The following is a 17,165-nucleotide window of genomic DNA, read 5'->3' on the forward strand; positions in this document are numbered from 1 at the left end:
TCTTTAGGAAGGGAGAGAGGCAGAAGAAAGGAATTTATAAGCCTGACTTCAGTGATTGGAAAGATGTTGGAGTCCATTATTAAGAATAAATTTTGGGGTACTTGGAGTCACATGATAAAATAGGCCAAAGGGAGCATTTTATTAAAGAGGAGAACTTGCCTGACAAATCTTTTGGAATTTTTTGAGGAAATAAAAAGCAAGATAGACAAAGGAGAGTCTGTAGTTTACTTGGATTTCTATAAGGCCTTTAACAAGATGCTACACACGAGGTTGCTTAACAAGATAAGGGTCCATGTTATTCAGAAAATATACTAGCATGTATAGAAGAATGGCTGACTGGTAGGAGGCAAAGTATGGGAATGAAGGGGCCTATTCTGGTCGGCTGCTAGTGATTAGTCTAGGCCGCAGGGGTCGGTGCTGGAACTGCTTCCTTTCACATTGTACGTCGATGTATCTCAATAATTTGGATAAAGAAATTGATGGTGTTGTGGCCAAGTTTGCAGACTATAAGAAGATAGGTGGAGGGGCCATGAGTGTTGAGGAAGCAGGGTGTCTACAGAGTGGGAGGATGGACAAAGAAGTGGTAAGTGGAATATAATGTAGGAAAGTACATGATCATGCACATTGGCACAAGGAATAAAGGCATAGAGTATTTTCTAAATGGGGAGAAAATTCAAAAATCAGAGGTGCAGAGGGACTTGGGAGTCCTCTTGCAGGATTCCCTAAAGGTTAACTTACAGGTTGAGCTGGTGGTAAGGAAGGCAAATGCAATGTTAGCATTCATTTTGAGAGTACAAGAATACAAAATCAAGGATGGAATGCTGAGGCTTTATAAGGGATTGGTCAGTCTGCACTTGGAATATTGTGAGCAGTTCTGTGCTCCTTATCTAAGAAAAGATGTGCTGGGATTGGAGAAGGTCTAGAAAAGATTCATGAAAATAATCCCAGGAATGAAAAGATTAACGTATAAGGAGCATTTGATGGCTTTGGGCCTGTACTAGTTGGAGTTTAGAAGAATGCAAGGGTATCTCATTGGAACCTATGGAATATTGAAAGGTCTGGTTAGAGTGGATGTAGAGAAGGTGTTTCCTATTGTAGGGTATCTAGGACCAGAAGGCACTGCCTCAGAATGGAGAGACACACATTTAGAACAGAGATGAGAGAAAATTTCTTTAGCCAGAGGGTGACAAATCTGTGGAATTGATTGCTATGGACGGCTGTGCAAGCCAAGCCCTGGGGTATATTTAAGGTGGAGGTTGATAGGTTCTTCATTAATCAGGTTGTGGAAGGCTATTGGGAGAAGGCAAGAGAATAGGGTTGAAGGGGATGATCAATCAGCCGTGGTGGAGTGGCGGAGCAGACTTGATGAGCCAAATGGCCTAATTCAGCTCCCATGTCATATGGTCTTATATATTCAAGACCTTCCTCTTTGTTCTTTTATAAATTTACCATTCTGGCTCCCCTCTTACCCCTTCCCTTCTCTTCAGCTGCCCATTACCTCCCTTTGGTACCCTTTGTCCTTACATTTCTCCTATGGTCCACTCTCCTTTCCTATCAGATTCATTCTTCTTCAACTCTTTGCCTCTTCCACTTCTCAGATTCTCACTTCGCACCCCTCCCTTACCCACCCACCTCCCCCCTCACCGGGCTTCACCTATTTCCTACCAGCTTGTACTCCTTCCCCTACCCCTACCTTCTTATTCTGGCCTCTTCCTCCTTCCTTTCCAGTCATGATGAAGGGTCTCTGCCCAAGACATCGACTGTTTGTTCTCCCCCCTCCATAAATGCTGCCTGACCTGCTGAGTTCATCCAGCAGTTTGTGTTTTGTTCTGGATTTCCTGCATCTTCAGAATCTCTTGTGTGTACCTATGTAACTGCAGAGTATTCTGAGCCACTCACAGTTGGGGATTGGAACTGAAGCTGGTTTATTATTGTTACATGTATGGTGAAAAGCTTTTCTTGCATAAAATTCATGCAGATCAGATCATTAGACAGTGCACTGAGGTAGAACAATGTAAAATAACAGAATGCAGAATAAAGTGTAACAGCTACAGAGAAAGTGTAGTACAGATAGGCAAGAATGTACAAGATCATAATGTGGTAGACAGTGAGGTCCAGAGCCCAACTTATCATTCTAGGGAACTATTTAATAGTATAATAACAACAGGGCAGACGCTGAGTTTGGGGGCTGGGTTCAGCTTCTCTATCCATTGACCAAAATGCTTGGAACCACATCAGGAAACTGAGATGCCCATTCTTGCTTGTCCTCTTCTGTGACTTGTGTCCAAAGCCCATTCAACTGTTTCCATCTTTAATTGTAAGCAAGGAGTACCTCCCCTTTAAGAGGAGCAGGTATATATTCAAACCCCATAGCTAGCTTCAACTGCGCTATTTGTGGATAGATTGATATGCTAAGAGAATAATGTTTCAGTAAGATTGGAGACACTGTGGCCACTTCAGGTCCAATCAGAGGTGCATTTGTTCATCTTGTCAGACTTTTTTATGATCGAAAGTCACTGCTGGATACCAAGAACATCATTTACTGCAGGACTATCTCATCAGCAAGTTGTTCAGCAGCAATGGAGCTGGACTTACTGTTTGCTGTTGCGCTGTCACCTGGACTTGTCATGTACTGTTGAATGGTGTGCAGTTCAGAAAAAGGTAGAAGTGATTGTATTGGATGTTTTTGTGATCCATAAATGCTTTAAGTGTTAATATTTTATCTTTAGCTGTCAGTCTGGCACCCTGCTGTTTTCTAGCCCAGAGCTGGGAAGAATGTTTTAAGTTATTTCTCTGATCATTGCAGTTTCTTGGCCAGAAGCCAGAAAGTGTTTAAACTTCTATCTGTTTCCCAAACACTCTCCCACCATCCCATCCCCTGAAGGTTCTACCAATGGAAACAGAGTAGTTTTTGAATTCTTTTCTTATACTGCAACAGGTTCCCTGCTGTGTGTTGGGAAACACATTTCAGATCTTCAAAGCTAACCTTTAAATGATCTTCCATATGTTCTATGAAGAATAATTCGGATTCAATGATATTGAAATCCCTTACTGGTATTCTTCTAGAATCCCCTTTTTATAAATCATCATTCTCCATGTTTGTTATTTATCCTACATTTAATTGTTAACCTAATTACTGTTGTCTGTGCTGCATTCTGTCCACCTCCAGCGCTTTCTTCAGTCCTTGTCGCTGGGTTTATTATTCAATCGCATTCCTGGCATTTTCTTAATCTTTATTCTCCCTTGTTTTCTTGGCTTTAGGTGCAATTCCTGTACTTCATTTTTAAAGCCCTCTCTGGTGTTTTCAGGTATTTATTAATTTTTTTAAAACTAGACCCATTTCTAGGTCTTGTTTATTTTAAATTCTGTTTTATATCATTGGAAAATGCTATTCCTGATATTGTGGTTCTGCTTACATTCCAATATTTTTTGGGGTTCCATTCAAATTTTTTTAAATACTTATTTTCCCTAAAATCTGCTCCTGGCATTTAAGACTATGAGACATAGAAGCTGAAATTGGCCATTCAGCCCATCGAATCTGCTCCACCATTCCATCATGGCTAATTTATTGTCCTTCTCAATCCCTTTCTCCTGCTGTCTCCCCTTAACACTTGACACAGTTATTAATCAAGAACCCATCCACCTCCATATTAAATCTACCCAATGATTTGTCCTCCACAGCCAAGATTATACTTCGCACCATTTTCCTTTCCTGTCCATCCATTGGCCACTTTCTAACCTCCTGTTACCCACAGAATGATACAGATCAGGTACAGGAGTTCTTTCATTACCCTTACAGTACAATTGGATCAAAATCACATTCATGTCTGTGGACCAGTACAACCCAAAGTTTGCCTGACTACAAAGTGATGTTTTTTGCTCCAAACATCCGGTTTCGTGCCATGTTCAGAAACTGGCAATCCAGGGAGAGCACGGAGCTTCTACCCAGACCACACATGGTTGCTTCCTCGACAAACATCTCGCCGGACCAATTACTCTCAGCTTTATCACAACCAGGTTTATTATCACTGACGTATAGCGTGCAATCTGTTGTTCTGCAGTAAAAGTACAATGCAACATATAAAAATTCTGATAAGTTACAAAAATAAATAAGCCATACAAAAGAAGAATGAGGTATCGTGGATTCATGGACCATTCGGACACCTGATGACAAAGGGGAAGAAACTGTTTCCAAAATGTTGAGTGTGAATCTTCAGACTTCTATACCTCCTTCCTTAATAGAGTACTGAGAAGAGGGCATGTCCCAGATGGTGAAGGTCCTAAGTGATAGATGCCAAGTTATTGAGGCACCACCTCTTGAAGATGTCTGTGGATGCTGGGGATGGTTGTATCTGTGATAGACATGGCTGAGCCTACATTTCATATGTTTTGGTACATCACCAAAGACTCTTTCAAACATATACAGACGTATTCTGACTGGTTGCATCACAGCCTGTTGTGGAGGATCCAATGTACAGGGTGATGAGAGGCTGCAAAGGATTGTGGACTCATCGAGCTCCAACACAGGCACAACCCTCCCCAACATCAAGGACATCTTCAGGAGCTCTGGATTGTGGCATATGTACGTCATTAAAGACCCTCACCATCTGGGACATGCCCTCTTTACATCACTGCCATCTGGGAGAGAGTAGAGGAGCCTGAAGACTCACAGTCAAAGTTTTAAGAACAGCTTCTTCCCCTCCGCCATCAGTTTTCAAAATAGTCCACGAACTCATGAACACTACCTCATTATTCTTCTGTTGCATGTTTTTGTAAAATATACTATTTTTTACGCTATGCACTGTTCTGCTGCTGCAAAGCAACGAATTTCACAACATTTGTCAGTGAATTCTGATTCTGAGTAGCTATGAGAGGACAAATCCTTTCTCCCTTGCACTGGTTGACCAGGATGATACCAATCTCATCACCAGCTCCAGAAAGGTTCCAAGGTCTCTTTGATTTCAAGATTTGACTTCTTATCCAGCAACAGGGTGTTGGCCTTCAGTCTGCTCTGAGCTCACTGATGATACAGGTAAGAATCTGTATCGGAGCCTTCATTTCTCCACCACTTTAGTACAGCTCCAGAGCCATATTTAAATTTGCCAACGACACCTCTGTTGTTGGACGAATCAGCACATAGAAGGGAGTTTGCTGTGGACGGCATTTCAGGACTTAGCCCTGAGGCAGTGAAGGACATGCAATGGAAAATCTGGCCAAATGGTGCCACAACAACCACCTCACACTCAGTGTCAGCAAAACCAAAGAGCTGATTATTGACTAGAGGAGGAGAAAACCGAAGGTCCATGAGGCATTCCACATCAAGAGATCAGAGGTGGAAAGAGTCAGTAACTTTAAATTCCTCGGTTTTATCATTTTAGAGGATCCGTCCTGGATTCAGCATGTCAGTGCCTCTACAAAGAAGGTTCCGCAGCACCTCTACTTTCTTAGGAGTTTGCGAAGATTCATCATGTCATCTAAAATACACTGGGAAGAGTAGATTGACTGGTTTCATCATGGCCTGGTATGGGAGTACCAATGCACTTGAATGGAATACCCTGCAGCCTAGTCCATCATTGGCTGCAGGGTATTCCCCCCCCCCCAGTCATTGAGCATACATACTAGTGAAGCAGCATCCATCATCAAGAACCTCCACCATCCAGGCCGTGCTTTCTCCTCACTGTCGCCAGAAGGAAGGAGGTACAGGAGCCTCAAGTCCCACACCACCAGTTTCAGGAACATGTATCCATCAGGCTCCTGAATCAGAGTGAATAACTTCACTCACCCCAACACTGAACTGACTCTACAGCCTATGGGCTCACTTTCTACAACTCATGTTCTCAGTATTATTTATGATCACCATTTTGCTTTTCGTTTTGTATTCGTACAATATGTCATATTTTACACATTGGATGTTTCTGATTTGTTTGGGCGTGTGGTTTTCCACTGATTCTATTGTGTTTCTTTGTATCTAGTGTGAATGCCTGCAAGAAAATGAACCTCAGGATATTGTATGGTGACATATCTGTACTTTGACAATAAATTTATTTTGAACGTTGAACTTTGAAGAATGTACTGCCATTTCACTGACTGTGGAATCCACTCCAGCACTCTGGAGATTGGATAGAGAGAGGGTCACACTTTCATTTACTCACCAGTCAACAATTCCTGCAACAGGTTCTGCAAGAAATGTAACACCAAGCCCAGAGAATTTATCAGTGTACATTGCACCTCATTACTTTTAATATGTTTTCACTCACGTGGCCATGTAGGAGGCTCTAACAAAATCTGAGAACTTCCTGACCAGTATTTTAAACATACTCCATCAGGGAGGAGGTACGGGAGCCTGAAGATACACACTCAATGTTTTAGGAACAGTTTCTTCCCCTCCACCAGCAGGCTTCTGAATGGGCTATGAACCCATGAAGGTCACCTCACCTTTGGCTCTCATTTTGCACTATTGATTTTTGTAATATTTATTATAGTAATTTTTAATGTATTGCTCTGCTTTGCTGCAGGAAAACAACAAATTCCACAACATTTGTCAGTGGTAATAAACTTGATTCTGATTCTTATTCCGATTACTTCACAGCCATTTCGAGGACCTTGCTTTGAACTAAATAGTTACTGTGGCGACCCACTTCCTAGCGCACTCGAACCGGCTCACAAATAGCCAGCGCGCCGGCATAAAGGCCAGTCCCAAAAGGGCGCCAGGTCTGCTTCACCAACAAAGGGAAAAGCCCGCGGGGGACTGTGAGTACGTGCCCCTTACAGCATCCGCGCCCAGGGAGGGCGGGATTAGGGAGGCTTTAAAGTGAAGCTGTGAAGTTCGAATAAAATCTTCTTTAACTGCAGTTTACCGACTCCGTGTCATTATTTTAGCGCTGCGTGTAGCACACCGCTACAATTGGTGACCCCGACGGTCCAAACGATATTTGGACCGGAGATGAACGACGCCGCATCTGTTCATGTGGTTTTGTTGAAACTGCCAAGCTTCTGGACGCTGCGACCTCACCTGTGGTTCCAGCAAGCCGAAGCCCAATTCCACGTTCGGCAGATAACCTCGGAGGACACATGTTACTATTACGTGGTGAGCTCCCTCGACCAGGAGACAGCCGCCCAGGTTCAGGAGTTCATACAGTCACCCCCGGAGGATGGCAAATACACGGACTTCAAAGCCCTACTCATAAGGACTTTCGGACTCTCACGGCGCGAGCGAGCTGCCCGCTTACTGCACCTGGATGGTTTGGGAGACAGGCCTCCATCGGCTTTAATGAATGACATGTTGTCTCTGGCCGACGGACACACACCCTGCCTCATGTTTGAGCAGGCATTCCTGGAGCAGCTGCCCGAGGACATACGCCTGCTGCTGTCCGACGTGGATTTCAGCGACCCCCGGAAGGTGGTAGCCCGGGCGGACTTGCTGTGGAACGCCAAGAAGGTGAGTGGGGCGTCCATTGCACAGATCACCAGGCCACGCTCCCAGCAGCAAACCAGTCCAGGCCCGGCCGCAGAGCCCGCTAAACCCAGAGGCAGGGGTGAGGAGACCAACGAACAATGGTGCTTCTACCACCAGCGGTGGGGCAAAAAAAGCCCGCCACTGTCACCCGCCCTGCAAGTTCCCAGGAAACGCCAGGGCCAGCCGCTGCTGATGGCTACGGCGGCTGGCCATCGGGATAGCCTCCTGTATGTGTGGGACAAGAGGTCGGGACGCCATTTTTTGGTCGACACCGGTGCCGAGATCAGCGTCTTACCTCCGACGAGTTACGACACCCACAACAGGGCACCGGGTCTCCCCTGAGGGCCATGAATGGCAGCACGGTAAGGACCTATGGCACCCGTACGGTGCAGCTACAGTTCGGCTCCAGCCGGTTCACGTGGGAATTCACACTGGCTGCCGTAGCCCAACCGCTTCTGGGTGCAGATTTTTTGTGGGCTCACAGCCTGCTGGTCGATCTGCCCAGGAAGAGACTGGTTCACGCCGAGACCTTTCTGACGTTCTCCCTGGGTGCAGCCCAGTTGCCAGCCCCTCACCTCGACTCCATCACGCTGTCCGACAACGACTTCACCAGGGTCCTGGCGGATTTCCCATCGGTTCTGGCACCGCAGTTCATGGCAGCCATGCCCCGACACGGCGTACAGCACCACATCCCGACCCAGGGACCACCCCTCCACGCCCGTGCTCTAAGTCTTCCCCCAGACAAGCTCTGACTGGCGAAGGAGGAGTTCAAGAGGATGGAGGAATTGGGGATCATACGGCGGTCCGACAGCCCATGGGCCTCCCCCCTGCACATGGTGCCCAAAGCGACAGGGGGCTGGAGACCGTGCGGCAACTACCGCAGGCTGAACGAGGCTACAACACCGGACCGCTACCCTGTGCCGCACATTCAGGACTTTGCAGCAAACCTGCACGGTGCACGGATCTTCTCCAAGGTAGACCTCGTCCGGGGATACCATCAAATCCCGATGCATCCAGACGACGTCCCCAAAACGGCACTCATCACCCCGTTCGGCCTTTTTGAGTTCCTCCGCATGCCGTTCGGCCTGAAGAATGCTGCACAGACGTTCCAGCGGTTAATGGACGCGGTGGGACGCGACCTGGACTTCGCTTTCATCTATTTGGACGACACCCTCATAGCAAGCAGCAGTCGTCAGGAGCATGTGTCCCACCTCCGACAACTCTATGCCCGGCTGAGTGACTACGGTCTAACAATCAACCCGGCCAAATGCCAGTTCGGGCTCGACACCATTGACTTCCTGGGCCACAGGATTACTAAAGACGGGGCAACCCCTCTGCCCGCTAAGGTAGACGCAGTCCGCCATTTCCCCCGACCCACCACAATCAAAGGCCTTCAGGAATTCGTGGGTATGGTCAATTTCTACCACCGCTTCCTCCCTTCAGCTGCCCTAATCATGCGTCCCCTGTTCGCCCTGATGTCGGGTCCGGGCAAGGACGTTACCTGGGACGAGGAGTCTGCCGCCGCTTTCATTAAAACGAAAGAAGCCTTAGCAAACGCCGCGATGCTAGTGCACCCCAGAATGGACGTCCCTACCGCCCTCACAGTGGACGCATCTAACACGGCAGTCGGTGGGGTACTGGAGCAGCTCATCGAGGGCCGCTGGCAACCCCTGGCGTTTTTCAGCAAACACCTGCGACCACCCGAGCTCAAATACAGTGCTTTCGACCGGGAGCTGTTGGCGCTATACCTGGCAATCCGGCATTTCAGGTACTTCTTAGAAGGTAGGCCCTTCACCGCGTTCACGGACCACAAACTGCTTACCTTTACGTTCATGAAGGTGTCCGATCCCTGGTCGTCCCGCCAGCAGTGCCATCTGTCCTACATCTCTGAATACACAACGGACGTCCGGCATGTCTCGGGTAAGGACAATGTCATGGCGGACACGCTCTCTCGCCCTAACATTCATGCCCTTTCCCAAGGGGTAGACTTTGAGGCGCTGGCAGAGGCGCAGCAGGCAGACGAGGAGATTCCGAGTTACAGAACCGCAGTCTCCGGTTTACAGCTCCTGGACCTCCCCGTAGGCCCAGGTGAGAGGACCCTACTCTGTGACGTCACCACCGGCCAGCCCCGTCGGTAGCACACCGCTACATTACCGTGTTTCCTACTTTGTAATAGTGACTACACTTCAAACAAGCTTCCGTGCCTGCAAGGTGCTTTATGACTTTGTGAACACATCGAGGTCTCTGCGTGTCAATAACCTGCAGTCAACTATTGAGGGATGGCATCTGTCTATCACACCAGGCCAGCAGGCAGTGCTACCGCCTCACTACGCCAGTGCCCTCGTGTGCGCTCTGTCCTCTGGGGCTGTCTGTGGGGGAGTCTGCACATCTTTCCTGTGACTACGTGGGTTTCCCTCAAGTTCCCTGGCTTTCTCCCATATATCAAATCCTGGGACGCTAAATAATTATTGTAATACTACTCTCCCACTAGAAGATCAGTTGGAAAATCAAAGGGTGTTGATGGACATATAAGGTGGAATAGTTTACAGGGAAATTTGAGAGAATGGAATTGATGAGAACTAGCATGGATGTGATGGGCCAAATAGACTCCTTCCATATCAGAAAGATACATGAGAGTGCAACTTGCAATTGCTATTATGCTACTTATGTAATGAAGGAATAATTTCTACCCTGTGATATCCTTACTGATTTGTAAGCCTGTCTCTCATCATTAAAAGAGAAAATTGGAAGAAGGTTAGAAATAAAATTTGACTGTTAATACAGTACTATCTTTCTGAAGAAAAGGTTGTTTGAATATAGTAACCAGCATAAAAATTCATAGTCTAGCAGAATCAGATTTATTATCACTGTCATATATGATGTGAAAATTTTTGTTTTGTGGCAGCAGTACAGTGCTGACATAAAATAACTATAAATCACAAAATAAGTAAATAGTGTAAAAATAAGGAATAATGAGGTAATATTCATGGGTTCCTGGAATGCACAGAGATCTGGTGGTGGAGAGGAAGATGTTTTTTCTGTATCTTGGAGTGTGCGTCATCCCTGATGGTAGTAATGAGAAGAGGGCAGTAGTAGAAGAGATGATAGCCTTCAGTAATGGATGCTGCCTTCTGGAGGCATCACCTCTTTAAGGTGTCCACAATATTGGGGTAGGTTTTGCCTGTGAAAGAGCTGAATGGGTCTACAACCCTCCGCAGTCTCTTGTAATCCTGTGCTTTGGAGCCAGTCAGAAGGCTCTCCAGCGATAGAAGTTTTCAAACGTCTTCGGTGATATACCAAGTCATCTCAATCTCCTAACAGAGCAGAGCCACTGGCATGCCTTCTTCAGGATTGCAGGGCACAGCCAGATTCTCAAAGACATTGTCACCCAGGAACTTGAAGCTGCTCACCCGATCAGCTAGCAGTGAACCTTCCTTTACCTTTCTGAGATCTGCACATTATACAACAGTCATCTGCAAGCAGGAGAGGAAACTGGAGCCCATGCAGTTCACAGGGAGAACGTACAAACTCTTTACAGATGGTGCCAGAATTGAACTCCAAACTTTGGTACGCCCTGAGCTATACTAGCATAGCGCTAGCCACTACGTTATTGTGGTATCTAAAACTCAAAAACCAAGTGTGAACGGCAGAAGGAGCACACAGAATTTGGAGCAAAGCAATTTCCTAATAGTACAAAGAGAGAGATTTTCAGTATGTGTAAGAGAAAGCCTCATATACAAGAATAACTTTCTCAATGGGGATGCTTGCCTCTTTGCACAGGGTGAGCTGTACCAGATTGAAATGTTAAAGAGTCACTTCAAGAATTTCAATAAGGTGCTACAAATTCCACAGTAGCAAGGCATGTCTTATTTTATTCATTTTATGAATTTCGACATTCTTAAATCATGTTATTTCTGGACAGCATGTGTGTACATTTCCAGAACGCTCATTCAAACAAAGTGTAAGGCCACACATTTAGAGTGTGTTGAGTCCATTGATGCCTGCCAGCTGGACTGACTGCAGCTGTTTTGTAAAGAAAGTACTTATTAGTAAAAAATTCTGAAAATTCCCAAAACAAGCTGATACATCTTTTTGTATTTTACACCCTGAAATAAAGGAAATTAAACCAACAATAACACGTTGATTGGATGAGCAGGCTTAACCATCTATCAATCACTTACTAAATGTAGCTTGAACATATCAGTCTGCACACAATGCATGTTTTATTTAATTGGATAGTTTGTAATCATCAGTTTATGTCTCTGATAGATGCTTTTCTCCCAGGAGAGTCAGCCCAGGATTAATTAAATTGTTGATAATGCATCCATTACAAACATATCCAATTTATTTTAATATATTTTGGTACGATTTTTGTTTCCAAAAATATTATTTCTTCTTAATTTTTTTTTTGCCTCTGTTGTTGCATGAATTAAGTCACTGGAGAAAGGTACTTGTAGCAATGAAGCAGCCTCTTTATTTGACAAAACAAGATACAGCAGGCATCATATTGAGACACTTTCAGAGGCAAGGTCTGGCTGGCCCATGTACCCCGATATTTTACGTGCTAAACATCAAAGGACAATTTCATATTTACAATGCATCCACAATGATTTCTTTGAAACTGCACTCTAACCTCACACTTCCCGAATCACACCCACACCACAGACATCTATTGTAAATTAATTTTAATCAGCATTGTGTGGTCTGTGATTCAGGGCTTTTAGGAACCTATTGTTCAGAGCTGCATTTTAAATTAAATCTACAATCTACAGTATATTCAGATTTGAAGATTGGTGACTGAAGTCATTTGCTAGATGTGCTAAACCGAAAAATCAGTCCCTGCTCTTAGCCCTCCTGGACAAAAATAAATTTGTACCAGGAAAGGAGGACCTACTCAAAAAGGGCAGCAGAAATGCCCTACCTCAGAATTCCCCACCACCCCCAATTATTTTATGTGCATCTACATTTACCCTACCATCCCTAATGGCTACCTACAAAATGTCAGGCAGAGAGATTGTTCCACAAATCTGAACAACAGCCTTTTGAAATGCAGCTTTGTTCGTATGCCTGTTGGCTCTTTCCCTGCTGGCTGATTGAAATTTAATCACAGTCCTTGTCTTCACCCCTTCGCTCTCTGTTAGCGAAAGCTCTCTCCTTCCAGATCCACCAGCAAGGTGAGTGCATCAGGCTCACATGCCCTCTCGTCGATGTGCAGGAACTGCCTGGTATGGGAACTGTACTTCCCTCAATTGCAGGACTCTGCAGAGAGTGGTGCGGCAGCCCGGTACATCTGTGGATGTGAACTTCCCACTATTCAGGACATTTACCGAGACAGGTGAGTAAAAAGGGCCTGAGGGCTCATTGGGGACCTGAGTCACCCCAAACACAAACTGTTCTAGCTGCTGCCATCCGGGAAATGGTACTGCAGCATAAAAGCCAGGACCAACAGGTTCCGGGACAGCTTCTTCCACCAGGCCATCAGACTGATTAATTCACGCTGATACAATTGCATTTCTATGCTATGTTGACTGTTCTGTTGTGTGCTTTACTGTACATACAATTTATTACAAATTACTATAATTTGCACATACAGACAGAGACATAACATAAAGGTATTTACTCCTCATGTATGTGAAGGATGTAAGAAATAAAGTCAATTCAATTCACAGAGTGGCTGGGGTGGTCTCCATTTGGATGACTGCAAGGACCTTTCCCCGGTGACACCCTAACAATGCTGTTGTGTACATCCATAGGTGACCAGCGCTGGCAGTGGGGGCCACCGCCACATCTTTTTCTGACCAAGAAGCTGTCTTCACCAGCTCAGTGATCTGATCGATAGTCAGATTGGACAGATTGGGCGCGGGTGATGAGAGAGATTCTGTGTGTGTGTGTGTGTGTGCTGTGACTTTCACTGGTTCAAGAGTCTGATGGTTGAGGGGTAATAATTGCTTCTGCAGCTGGTGGTGTGAGCCATGAAACTCCTGTACCTTCTTTCTTATGGCAGCAGCGAGAAGACAGCATAGCCTAGGTGGTGGGAGGCTCTGATGATGGGTGTGCTTTCCTGCAACATCGCTCCATGTAGATGAGCTCAATGGTGGGGAGGGCTTTACCTGTTATGAACTGCGTTGTATCCACAACTTTTTGTAGGATTTCCCATTCAAGGGTATTGCTGTTTCCATACCAGGCTGTGGGGCAACTAGTCAATATATTCTTTACCACACATCTATAGAAGTTTGTCGAAGTTTTAGATGTCATGCTGAAGCTCGCAAACTTCTAAGGAAGTAGAGGCAGTGTGTGCTTTCTTCATAATTGCACTCACGTGCTGGGTCCAGGACAGGTCCTCCAATATAACACAGAGGAATTTAAAGCTGCTGGCCCTCTCCACTTCTGATTCCGCCGATGAGGCCTGAGTTGTATGGTAGCATGAATTTTCACAACTGTTTTGGATGCCTTCTATATGGGTAGATGGAGTTACAAAAGGGTTCTGCTGTCCTTATCTGCCTGTTTTTCTGCAGGTATATCCAGCGTATCCAGCTGTCCAAAGTTCCGAAGTGGCCAAGATATGATCTTGAGCTACAACATTGGTTGACGGTCATTTGGTGCAAGACAAATTCATGATAATGAGGTCAGACGTGTGTTTGGAATGGTCACTCAGAAATGTGAAAGGTGAGTGGCTTCAACAGAACGTTAATACAGAGACCACACATTACCCTCTCCAGGCAGAGATCCTCATTTACTGATAAGCTATGAAAAGCCACATCAGGAGACCCTCTGTAGCAATTCAAAGGTTTCAACAGCAATCCAGCAACATCTTTTTAAATTTCCAAATAAGAATTAATCCTGGATTAGTTCATGATATACAGTATTGTGTAAAAGTCTCAGGCACCCTAGATGTTCAGATGGGATGGCCTTCACAGAGCCCTGATCTAAATATCATTGTGGCTGTCTGGAATTAGCAAGACAGCCAAAGTCTGCAGAGGAGCTGTGGCAGTTCTCCAAGATGCTTGGAACACATAGCAGCCGATTTTCTTATAAAACTGCATGACAGTGTACCTAAGAGAATTGATGCAGTGTTAAAAGCAAAAGTGACGCCAAATATTGATTTGATTTATTTTGTTTTACTCTTCACTGCTCTTTAAGGCAATTTTTTTGGATATTTAGAACCTTTTCCATTCATTATTTTTGAAAGCATCTTCACTTTACAGAATTATTTTTTTTTACAGGTGCCTGAGACAGTATAGTAGGTCTCACCAAGAGGAAGCAAAAGGTTTGATCACAGCCATCTCTTGATTACAGATCTCCCAATCTTGATCACAGTCTCCTCTCCCATCAGGCAGAAGATGCAAAGCCTGAGAGCATGTACAACCAGGCTCAAGGACACCTTCTACTCCACTGTAATCGGACTCTTGAGTGGACCTCTTGTGTGATAAGATGAATTCTTGACCTCACAATCCAGCTTGTTATGATTTTGCACTTTATTGTTTATCTGCACTGCCACCTTCTCTGTGGTTTCTGCACTTTATTCTGCATTGTTACTGTTTCATCTTGTTCGGCTTCCAAGCATTGTGGATGATCTGGCCTGTGTGAGCAGTGTGCACAACAAGCTTTTCACTGGAATTTGGTGCATGTGAAAATAGTGAACCAAAAAAAAATCTCACATTTGCACCCTCTTGATCTGGAGGAGGTGTGTGAGGGGAGAGTAGACATCACCAGCTGCTGAGGGAGAAGGGAACCAGAAGGTGAGTTTCCCTCTGCTCTCTGCACTTTCCCTCTCCCAACCACCGCCACTGCTTCCACTATCCTCCACGGCACCCACCTCCACCAGAGCTTTTAGGGTTGTGTATGAATACTTCAGCCCTGAGCCATAATGCAATGTTTCGTTACCCACCTGCCAGTGTAGCCCACACCTTCACTGGAAGTAGGTGCAAAGAGCCAACATGTATTCCTCCAGGAAAATTGGATCTAATTAACACTTGAGTTCCAAACCTGCAGGTCTCTGGCTTAGCTGCCCCAGGCAAATTGAAATAATGGTAACCAGTAATTAGAGCCAAAACTGTGTGTTAAATCAAGACTTTCAAACAGTTATCTCATTAGCACAGGACATTTAGTGGCCTGTTTTCTACCTTTGGTCAAAATAAGTTTCAGGTGATAGAGACACCAAGACACTCCTGGCTATGAAATAGCAAGAGATATATTAGAAAAAGCCTCAAAGTAATGAGTGTGCTGGTAAGCTGTTGGATTTAAAAACAAGAAGAATGAAATCAACTTTTTCTGTTTTGTTCTCTACAGGAGGTACTTCTGGTCAGGCCATTTCACTCCAAAGGCAACAGCAGCTTCTCCAACTCCCTACCCCACCCTTGGCAAGCAACTCTGGAAACAGAAATATTGCTGAGATTTTCATCAGACCAGGAAGAGCTGGCCAAGTGTGCTCTGTTGGTGCCAGAACAAAACTTTGTGCAACCTGTGTTAAGACTATCAAATTTAATAGGGCAATTAGAAACTAATTTTGCCTTCGGCCGTGTCAGTTGGAGACTACTGGATGGGGAGTTTATTTCTCTATAGTTTCACAATTAATACCGAATCCACAGCTGTTTCCAAAGATCACGGTAATACAACAGCACATTCCAGTCATTTGTTCATATTTGAATATAAACGATTTGTACTTGTGAAAAGAAATTGTGCATTCAGTTTAATGGCCTAGGTTCATAGACTGTGTATTTGTAAATTTGTAGTCCATTTGTCTGTTCATACGTAATCCTCTGGATGTTCCTGCAGCTAATTCCATCATAGTACCGAGGATTAGGAAGTGTTCCATCGTGTAGACAAAACAGATGATAGGGTCACCTTGGAAAGCTGCCTGATGAGGCAAAGAGGATAGAAGATAAGGATTGTCAATCTGTTGTTTGAATGGATCACCAGAGTCACTGATCTATCCTCATCTATAGTCCATACAGAGTGGCACCATACCACCTTTCACCTCCCTGCCTGGCTGAGAGAGGTGTCTTCGTCATGAGCAGAAAATTGCCAAACTACATGGGAAAATATTCCAACTTTTTCGGATTAAGGATCAGTTCCTTGACTCTGTAGTCACTATGGGTGACTCCACATCACAGGAGAGCTTGACTTCACCGTCCCCAAGATTGGGCCGAATTCCACCACTCCTTGTTCAGGAGCCACTCTAGCCAAGCCAGGAGAGCTCCTGGATTCAACTAGGAACTAGGCCCAAGGCATCAGTCAACTCACCTTTCTGCTTAGCGGTGTTGAACAGTTGTAGAAAAACGTAGGCACTCCACTCCTTCACTTGTATGACAAGAAATCCAACTACAAAATAGATTCAGCATCCCGGACAAGCAAAAGTTTTTCCCACTGACTGGTTCATCTCATCTTCTATGCTTTGTAACATAAAAACATAAACATGGGAGACCGTGATAGGCATATTAACTTCATTTTTACTTTTAGTGAGGCATGCACTTATGACATATGCCATTCATGTACTTTTACATATAATCCCTGATTAATTATGTTAAAAACAAAGAACGCTCATTCAAATAAAATATTTACAATATTACTCAAATACTATATAACTGAAATATTAAATACAAAACACTCCTCCCTGCTTAGCTAGGAACTCTAACAATATAGAATATATCAATATTAGGTTCTGGGGCCTCCTCCCTGGTGGTTGTAGGAGTTGAGTCTGGAATTGTGG

The sequence above is a fragment of the Hemitrygon akajei genome, chromosome 5, assembly GCF_048418815.1.
Source record: "Hemitrygon akajei chromosome 5, sHemAka1.3, whole genome shotgun sequence".
NCBI lineage: Eukaryota > Metazoa > Chordata > Chondrichthyes > Myliobatiformes > Dasyatidae > Hemitrygon > Hemitrygon akajei.